The sequence below is a fragment of the Triticum dicoccoides genome, chromosome 7B (assembly GCF_002162155.2).
Source record: "Triticum dicoccoides isolate Atlit2015 ecotype Zavitan chromosome 7B, WEW_v2.0, whole genome shotgun sequence".
NCBI lineage: Eukaryota > Viridiplantae > Streptophyta > Magnoliopsida > Poales > Poaceae > Triticum > Triticum dicoccoides.
Genome location: NC_041393.1, coordinates 205,655,962 through 205,666,565, shown reverse-complemented (window position 1 = coordinate 205,666,565; position 10,604 = coordinate 205,655,962).

Sequence of the window (10,604 nt, the reverse complement as noted above, 5' to 3'; positions counted from 1 at the left end):
GCAGGACGGCAGCGCGGGGCGTGGGCACGGCCCCGGGCTGGCGCGGGCTGGCGGCGCGGATGGACGGGCCTACGCGGGCCCACTACGGGCTCAGCGGGCCACGGCGGCGGAGAAGCCCGGGAGGCGACGTGGCGTGTTGTGGGTGACTGAGGGAGGCGGCGGACTGTCCGTCGGCAGGGCGGACACGTCCGGCGGCGGAAGGAGGAAGAAGGCTAGGGTTAGGGGTGTTTTCAACCGAGAATTCGGGGGAGAGTGACATATATATATATATATAGGTAGAGGGAGCTAGGAGAGTCCAAATGAGGTGTGATTTTCGCACACAAGATCGTGATCCAACGACCGAGAGCGTGGAGGGGGTTTGGATTGGTTATTGGGTCACTTTGGAGGGGTGTTGGGCTGCACACAAAAGAGGCTTTTACGGTTACCCGGTTAACCGTTGGAGTATCAAACGGACTCCAAATGGCACGAAACTTGACAGGCGGTCTACTGGTGGTGTACCAAGGCCGCTTGGCAAATCTTGGTCCATTCCGCGAATGTTTAACACCCGCTTGCAACAAGAGACAAAAGGGGGACGCCGGAGGACATAGGAGTGTCGGATTGCAAAACGGACAATGGGGAAAAAGCTGAGATGCATGAGACAAACACGTATGCAATGCAATGCACATGATGACATGGCAAGATGCAACACGCAAGAAAACGACATGGCAACAACGGCGAATGACTGGAAAACACCTGGCGCATCGAATCCGGGGCGTTACAACTCTCCTCTACTAACAAGAGATCTCGTCCCGAGATCTTAGGAACGAGACAGAAGAGAAAGAGGAAGAGGTGAAGTAAGAACGCAAGAGAGAAGATGAACAAAGTCGAGAGCACTCGGGTGGAAAAGAAGAACGGCGAATATGACGAGAATCAAAAGCTCAAGAAAAAGATAGATTCTGAAACCACTCCGGTTAGAATAACATAGGAAAGGGATGAACAAAAGAAGTTTGGCATCACTCCAACTGAAGATGGAAGGAATAGAACATGAACTTCACCCAATGAGATGACACTTGACGAGATGAACAATGTAATGCCTCCAGAAGAATTGAAAGAATTGAATGAAAAGAACTTGGAAGGAAGGATTGAATCGATTTGTTGAGGAAAACAACAACAAAAGAATAAGCTTGTTGTGGACTTATCAAAACAACTCAAAACTTGAGGTGAAATTATACCACAACCAAATGTTTGAATAGCTGAGAAGAATGAAGAAATGCAAAACTCCACTTTAGAAGAATACGGAGAATTAATTGCACTTCGAGAAGTGAGAAGAAAAGATACTTGAACTCCACCAACAAGATCTTGATGAACTCTTGAAGAATGAATTAAATCATGAAGAACCACCATGAAGAACTCCGGTGACAAAAGGATGATGAGATAGAAATGAAGGATGAAAGAATAAGATGAGCCTTGCGATGATTTAGATGGGGGTTTCGACGAAATGGCCGAGGAAATTTGAACTACGGAAAAGAAAAGATGAAAACACTTGGAACTAGAATTTATTCATCAAGAACAAACTCCGAAGGAAGGGATTACTTGACGACGATGAAATAAGAATAAGAATTACGTTATGCTTATCCTCATCAAATTTTAATTGATGACAACCGGATTTTGCATTCAAATTATTCTTGTTGAAAAGGATTAAGGGGAATATAGCACAAAACTTGAGAAAGTCTTCATGAACCACCGGTAGGATTGGAAAGAACGAATGAATTAATATGATAATCAAAGAAAAGAATCTTGAACGAACCGCCGTAAAAATTCAAAAATGACTGATTAAAGAGTATCAATCACCGGGAAGAATTAGAAGAACCAATATGCTAGAGGGGATTTAGATGCAAAAGAACAAAGAGATCATGAGCTGATTAAAGAACACTTGAACAAAGGACCGGGATAAATATAGAACAATAGCTGGAATGATGGCCTCCAGTGAAACGAAACAGAAATCAACTCCAGAAATACTCCGGATGGGTAAGAAAAGAATATCTGACAATTGGAATAATTCGAGAGGATAACATGAAGCTAAAACCACGAATATTCAAGAGAATGGACAAGATTTAGAAGGAACTCTTCTTCGGTCTTCAAATGACGACGAGAAACACCACCAAAATTTGTTAAGGCACTCCGGGGAAACAAAAAAGCGAAGAGGTTGAGGCAACAATGAAAATGATTTGAAATTGATCTTGGAAAAGATTTGACTGATGAAATCCATTCTTACGTCACCCTTTGAAAAGAATTTGAGAAAAACTCCTGGAGAATTAGAAGAGTCAGGTAAGATCCTGGGAAAAGACCTGTGGGTTAGGACCCATTAAAAGAAAACACCATTGGAAAAGTATTGTCGAAGAGGTAGATGGTGCACCGGAACAACTGAAATATTTGAATGAGGTGACAACCTCGAATTAATTCAAACACAGACGAATCTCCTGAGATGTCTTGAGCACACCAGAAGGATAAACTGGCGAGAGGTGAGTGAGCAAAGAAAGCACTTGAGTCGAGGACAGGAATATGATCAACATAAAAAAAACTTGAATTGAAACCACCAGAAAAGAAAATGAGACGAACAACGATTAACCTGATGAGAATTCACCAGTTTAAATAATTGAGGGAAGACTGAAGAGGTTCCGCACGAATGAAATTGATGCTCGAAAGAGACTCAGGCTCTGGGAAGAAGAGGGTGGGAGGGTGGGAAAACAAAGGCAACTTGGAAGGGGAAACCGACGAATATCTTGAAGAGAAAACACCGGTTGAAATCATTGAGGAAAGAAAACAAAGACTTCGCACGAGTAGGATGGATACTTGATTACGGACTCCGACTCTGAGATGAAAAGGGGTGGGCGGGTGGGAAAAAGAAAACAACTGAGGATTGAACTCAAAGATGAAGAGGCTCGAGTCAACTTGACGAGAAATGCACCGGATGAAAAGAGCTGAGAACCAACGAATGGAAAACCAACTGCGTGATCATAAAGAAAGTTTGAAAGGGAAGAGGAGTAATTCAAAACTCCTACGTCAAGACTTCTCACCAGAGCGACGAAGGGGCTGAGGAGTAAAAAGAATTCCTACTCTCCGATATAACTAGACTCCGAAAATAGTTTTCTTCTAGACTCGACAACGGCCAAACTACACGATCAATCAAGGGGGCTCCTATGGTCGGTCAAGGCTCTGATACCAACTTGTCACACCCAATATGCGACCCTATCCTAAAGGAACTCGAAGGTCCCACCAAGGATAGAAGCGCATATTGGAGACGCTTTTGCAAGGTGGATATCATTACAGCAACATTACATAATAGATGGGGATACATACAAGAGGCATACAATGCCACATGAATACAACAATACATCATCCATAAGATCAACATCCGACTACGGATGAAATACAAACAGAAGCTCAAACGACATCCACCCCGCTAGCCCAGGCTGCCGACCTGGAACCTATCCCCTGATCAAAGAAGAAGCAGAAGAAGAACTCCAAAACAAGTAAACATCGCTCTCGCGTCATGATCATCGCATAACCTGTACCTGCAACTGTTGTTGTAGTAATCTGTGAGCCACGAGGACTCAGCAATCCCATTACCATGGGTATCTAGACTAGCAAAGCTTAATGGGTAAGGAAGGGGTAAAGTGGTGAGGTTGCAGCAGCGACTAAGCATATGTGGTGGCTAGCATACGCAAATGAGAGCGAGAAGAGAAGCAAACGGAACGGTCGTCAACTAGTAATAATCAAGAAGTGATCCTGAGCTCCTACTTACGCCAACCATAACCCAAAACCGTGTTCGCTTCCCGAACTCCACCGAAAAGAGACCATCACGGCTACACACGCGGTTGATGCGTTTTAATTAAGTCAAGTGTCAAGTTATCTGCAACCGGACATTAACAAATTCCCATCTACCACATAACCGCGGGCACGGCTATCGAAAGTTTATACCCTGCAGGGGTGTCCCAACTTAGCCCATCACAAGCTCTCACGGTCAATGAAGGATATTCCTTCTCCCGGGAAGACCCGATCAGTCTCGGAATCCCGGTTTACAAGACATTTCGACAATGGTAAAACAAGACCAGCAAGACCGCCCGATGTGTTGACAATCCCGATAGGAGTCGCACGTATCTCGTTCTCAGGACACACCGGATAAGCTAAGCGTACAGGTAGCGACATAACCCAAGTTGCCAAGGGATGGTCCCGCGCGGTGCTCTAGTTTGGACCAACACTTAGACAAGCATTGGCCCCGGAGGGGGGGGGGATAAAATAAAGATGACCCTCGGGTTAATTACTCCAAAGGGAAAGGTATAGGTGGTAGGCAAATGGTAAAACCAATGTTGGGCCTTGCTGGAGGAGTTTTATTCAAGGCGAACTGTCAAGGGGATCCCATAAATCACCCAACCGCGTTAGGTACGCAAAATCCGGGAACATAATACCGATATGACGGAAACTAGGGCGGGAAGAGTGGAACAAAACACTAGGCATAAGGCCGAGCCTTCCACCCTTTACCAAGTATATAGATGCATTAATTAAATAAGAGATATTGTGATATCCCAACATAATCATGTCCACCATGGAGCAATCTTCAACTTCACCTGCAACTAGCAACACTATAAGAGGGGTTGAGGAAAGCGGTAACATAGCCAAGCAATGGTTTGCTAGGAAGGGTGAAAAAGGTTAGAGGCTGACATGGCAAATTGGGAGGCTTGAAGAACAAGTGATAGGAAGCGCATCATAGCGATAGAACGAAGCAACTAGCATAGCAATGATAGTAGTGAGCTCCAGGGTAGCGGTCATCTTGCCTGAAATCCCGCAAGGAAGAAGAACAAGTCCATGAAGAAGATGAAGCCACGAAGACGAACCAAGCGTAGACGAACGAATCCTCACGATCGCAACGAAACGGGAACTATCGAGAAGAAGCACACAACATGGTAAACACACCACACATATACATGACATGATGCTCAACCAAGTATGATGCAAGACAAGGCTACATGAAGCTACTCATGGCAAGAGATGATGCATACAAGAGTAACACATCAAAGCATGTTTAAATGAGGCCGGAAACAACATATAACAATTCCGTTAAGTCCTCATATGCAAATTTAGAAATTGGTCCAGAACTGGATAAGCTTTATGTTCAAGTTGTTAAACAACAAGTTAAGATGCACCAAGATGATCTACACGAGATTCTAATCGAGTAACATATAAAGTTCATTTAATTCGGAGCTACGGCCTAGAAGATATGAGCAAAACAAGTTAAACATGGCATTGATGCAAAATACATACAAACATCAATAAAACACCTCAAAACAAGGATGCAACATGATAATGTGAAGCTACATGCAATTCTAAGCAAGTTTCATATAGAGCACACTCAAAACGGAGCAACGGTTCAACACATACACATGAAACAAGATATAACAACAATCTGCCCAAAACAGCAACTAGGCATCTAGTAAGCATCAAAACAATATGCTAAAGCATCTCAAAGTGAAAACAAAAGGCATGGGCCTGAAGTACTGGTAAAACATGACAAAACCTGAACACTGAGCTATCTCCAAAAAACAGTATAACATGCTCAAAAGGACATGGCCAGATTTCAAATTATAACAGTTTCAGACTTAGCCGAAATAACATCAGGTTGCTGTTTAGAGCTATCAAACATCATGTTACAGCAAGCTACAATGGCAAACAAAGGAATGGCATGTTAATACTAAAGACAAATAACAAAACTCCCTTACTGAACTAATTCCAAAGATCAAAAGAAAACATGGTAGCATCCATGCGAACATGAAAAATGATATGAGAGATTCAGACATGGCAGGAACAACAATATGTAGGCATGTTGGTGAGCTTTTACAACTCATCACAGAGAAATACATGGCATGACAAGGTGACCAACAGTAACAAGACATGCTTATGAAGCTAAGCATGGCAAGAACAAGTTCATAGGGTGCATGGACCACTAGCAAAGCTCATGGCAAAACTGAACTTAATGTTAACAGGCTGACAGCAACATAATTTAGCAATTTGAGAGCAAGATTACAACAAGCTACAGCAGGATATAAATGCAACCCGGGGCATGGATGGATATAGCATAACATATATAACAAAAACTCCTTAGTGAACATCTCCAGATTTTGCATAGAATGACTTGTAGCAGCAGGTTTACATAGCATCATGATATAGCAGATTCAGCCTAGCAAAACAGTAACAGTAAGTACCCTACTTAACAAGTTTGATGCACTCAATACAAGACTCACAAAAATACATGGATTGCACCACTATAAATATGGCATGATGTAGCTTAAAACTTTGTAGACATCAAGCTCATAGGATGCACACACAAAATGCAATGAAAAAGACAAATCACCAAGTTATGTTAACAGACATCAGTTAACATCATATCGCACTCTTGCAACGATGATTTAGGCATCAAGATGCACTCAAATAAGCATGGATAAATGGAACGAAATGAAGAGCATCTCATGATGAACATTTTGATATATTACACGCACAAAACGGAGCAGCACACATGAAGATATTATGCAATGAGCAAGGCAAGAAAAAGTTGCAGATCTGGGGACTTGGTGGAATTTTACCCTCCGAAAACGGGACGAGGAGGACCCGGGACGAGGAGATCCGGACGGGGCGAGGGCGTTTGGACCCGGGGATGGGCGGATCTCAAACATCTTCCCGGACCTCACCGGAGTTGAACGTGCAGGTGGCCGGAGATGGCCGGAGAGGGCGCAGGGAGGCCGGAGGAGACAGAGGACGACGGATCCGGCACCGGAGATGGCCGGCGGTGAGCTAGCGGCGGTGGGAGGCCAGCGAGGTGGCGCACCAGCGACGGGCGCGAGGGGCATTGCGAGGGCACGGAGGGGGCTCGGGCGATGGGAGGAGGCGGCGGGGCGGCGCCGGACGTCGGTGGGGAGGCGCCGGTGGCGGAGATTGGGTGGCGGGGCTCAGGCGCCCGCGGGAGGTGGCGGCGCGGCGACCCGGCGGCGGGGTCAGGCGCGGGATGCGGCCAGGCGCCGGCAGGACAGCGGCGCGAGGCGCGGGCACGACCTTGGGCTGGCGCGGGCTGGCGGCGCGGACGGACAGGCCTGCGCGGGCCCGCTACGGGCTCAGCGGGCCACGGTGGCGGGGAAGCCCGAGAGGCGGCGTGGCGTGTTCTGGGTGGCTGAGGGAGGCAGCGGACATGTCCGTCGGCGGGGGCGGACACGTCCGGCGGCGGGAGGAGGAGGAAGGCTAGGGTTAGGGGTGTTTTCAACCGAGAATTCAGGGGAGAGTGACATATATATATAGGTAGAGGGAGCTAGGAGAGTCCAAATGAGGTGCGGTTTTCGCACACACGATCGTGATCCAACGACCGAGAGCATGGAGGGGGTTTGGATGGGTTATTGGGCCACTTTGGAGGGGTGTTGGGCTGCACACAAAAGAGGCTTTTACGGTTACCCGGTTAACCGTTGGAGTATCAAACGGACTCCAAATGGCACGAAACTTGACATGCGGTCTATCGGTGGTGTACCAAGGCTGCTTGGCAAATCTCGGTCCATTCCGAGAATGTTTAACACCCGCTCGCAACAAGAGACAAAAGGGGGACGCTAGAGGACATAGGAGTGTCGGATTGCAAAATGGACAACGGGGAAAAAGCTCGGATGCATGAGACGAACACGTATGCAATGCAATGCACATGATGACATGGCAAAATGCAAAACGCAAGAAAATGACATGGCAACGACGGTGAATGACTGGAAGACACCTGGCGCATCGAATCCGGGGCGTTACACCTGGGTGTCCTTGCCTTTGTGCATGTGCTAGGGAATGAAAATATTTGTTTCTGGGGCATTGCAGACGTTGTTGCACTTCAGCACTAGCAAAGCTTGAATACCCAGCAATCGATGTTTGCTGCAGAGAAGAACTAGATTGTGGTTCTGATGATTCTGGTGTAGCTTGAAATCTGCCTGTATTGTTGAAGTATCCAGGTGGTATTTCTGGTGTTACCCAACCAGGCGGTGCCTTGTATCTGCCTGGCTCATCAAACCCTCCCTGTGTGCGCCGCCTTGCTTGTTTCTGCAATGACATTCAGCAGTTTTGGGATTAATCTTTTCTGCAGTCGAACTGATGTATGGATATGTTAAGAACTGATGTACTGATGTAAAGGCTTTTTTTGTTTTTTTTCCTCTATAACTGATGCATGACCATGTGGTGCACTGCTTGGAAACTGAACATTGAACTTTCAAACAACATGGATTTATATAAACATGAATGGATATCTTCTCTTCTTTTTTTCATCTAGAACTTATGCATCTACCTTACAAGTACTGCTAGTTTATGTATCATTGAACTTACTGTGTAATATTTTTTTTTCAGTAACAGTTTTTTCACTTGTTCGAACTAACGCAACTACATGACTTGTACTCTTAGAAATAACAACATACAACTTTTAGTGGTAGCTGAACCTTAGTACTATCTACTTGGACTGATGCATAAGTTTAAGTTTTTTTCACTTGAACTAAAGCTACCATATTAGAGGTACTAACATTAATCTCGACATCCTAATTGTGCATCAATGCATCTACATTACAAGTACTACTAGTTTATGTATCATTGAACTTACTGTGTAACAATTTTATATTTTTTCAGTAATAGTTTTTTTACTCGTTTGAACTGACGCAACTACATGACTTGTACTCTTAGAAATAACAACATTCAACTTTCAGTGGTAGCTGAACCTTAGTGCTATCTACTTGGACTGATGCATAAGTTTAAGTTTTTTTTACTTAAACTGAAGCTACCATATTAGAGGTAGTGACATTAATCTCGACATCCTAATTGTGCATCAAGTGGCAGGGGTGTAAATGAACAGATGCAAGAATTTGCAATGTACTGATGCAGCACAGATGCATCACACAATTTTGTACTCATGAACCTAATAGTGTAACATGTAGGCAGAGCATAGTAGCACAGATGAACTGATGAACTGATGAATTGACACAAACATGGTACCTATCTTCATTCAAACCCAGATCTCGAAAACTTGGTGTTGCTAGTAATTTGTGTGGGAAGGAGACATCACCTGCATCTTGTTGCATCTAACTTCTTCTTCGTCTCGTTGGCGGCGTATTGGCAAGAACTTGGAAGGCGGAGCCATTGTTGTTGGGGAGACGACCATGCTTGTGGTGGAGCTCTGTCGATGAGGTCCGTCGAGGGGTGGAGGCAAGAGGCGTGGATCACGTCCCAGGCGAATCTCCGGCACCCGGCGGCGGGGAGGCGCGCGGGGAAGCTCCTGCACCAGGCGGCGGGGAGGCGCGCGGGGAGGCTCCTGCACCAGGCGGCGGGGAGGCACGCGGGGAGGCTCCTGCACCAGACAGAGGAAGGCGCGCGGGGAGGCTCCGGCTCCCGGCAGCAGGGAGGCGCGTGGGGAGGCTCCGGCGCCCGGCGGCGGGGAGGTGCGCGGGGAGGCTCCGGTGCCAGACGAGGCGACCGATGGTGGCGGTGGTCGGGCCGGCGGCATGGCTAGATGGTGGCGCATCGGGGGAGTGGTGGTTGTGGATCGGGGGCTGGTGGTGCAAACTCACCGTCAGCAGGTCACGGCGCCGCGGGCTCCCTCGCTCCGGCTGCATCCGTCGCTCGCTCGCCCGCGACAGCTGCTTTCGGCGGTAGGAAGCGGGTCGGCTTGGGGCTGGGTCGGTCGTGGACACCTCGCGCCTTATAGGGGGCAAGGGTAACAGAATATTATTCTGTTACTAGTAACAAAATAGTCCAACCCTATATATATAGGATTAGCTTGTTAAACACATCTCTATGATATTGCTCGAATCATAAAATACATGTAGCTTCGCTAAGGTCGGCAAGAATGGCGTCATGGAGCGCAAGAATGGCGTCATGGAGCGCAAGAACAGAACCCTCGCTGAAATGGCTCTTAGTATGCTTGATGAATACAAGACGCCTCGTCGTTTCTGGATTGAGGCAATTGATACTGCGTGCCATGTCATCAATCGGGTATATCTTCACAAATTCTTCAAGCAGACTGCCTATGAACTCCTCACTGACAAGAAACCCAATGTGAGTTATTTCAAAGTCTTCGGTGCTAAATGTTGGATTAGAGATCCTCATCACAATGCTAAATTTGCACCGAAAGCACATGAAGGTTTTATGCTTGGTTACGGAAAGGACTCGCACACCTACAGAGTCTTCAACAACGCTCTTCACAAGGTTGTTGAAACTGTAGATGAGCGGTTTGATGAAACTAATGGCTCGCAAAGAGAGCACCTACCTTCTGTGATAGATGAACCAACACCTGAGGATTCTATCAAGTTCAAGGCTACTGAGGATGTCATTCCTACCGAAGAATCTACTGAAGAATTCATTCCAGAACGCGAAGAACGTCGAGCTAATGCACCTGAAGACAATGCTGAAGAAAATGGTGCTGAAGAAAATGATGATCAAGTTCCTCGATGACAACCAGCTCATCCTCGCGTTGCAAAAGAAGTGCAAGTGGATAAGATCATCGATGACATTCGAGCACCAGGTCCTCTCACACGCTCAAAAGCTTCACATTTATCTAACTTTTGTGGGCACTA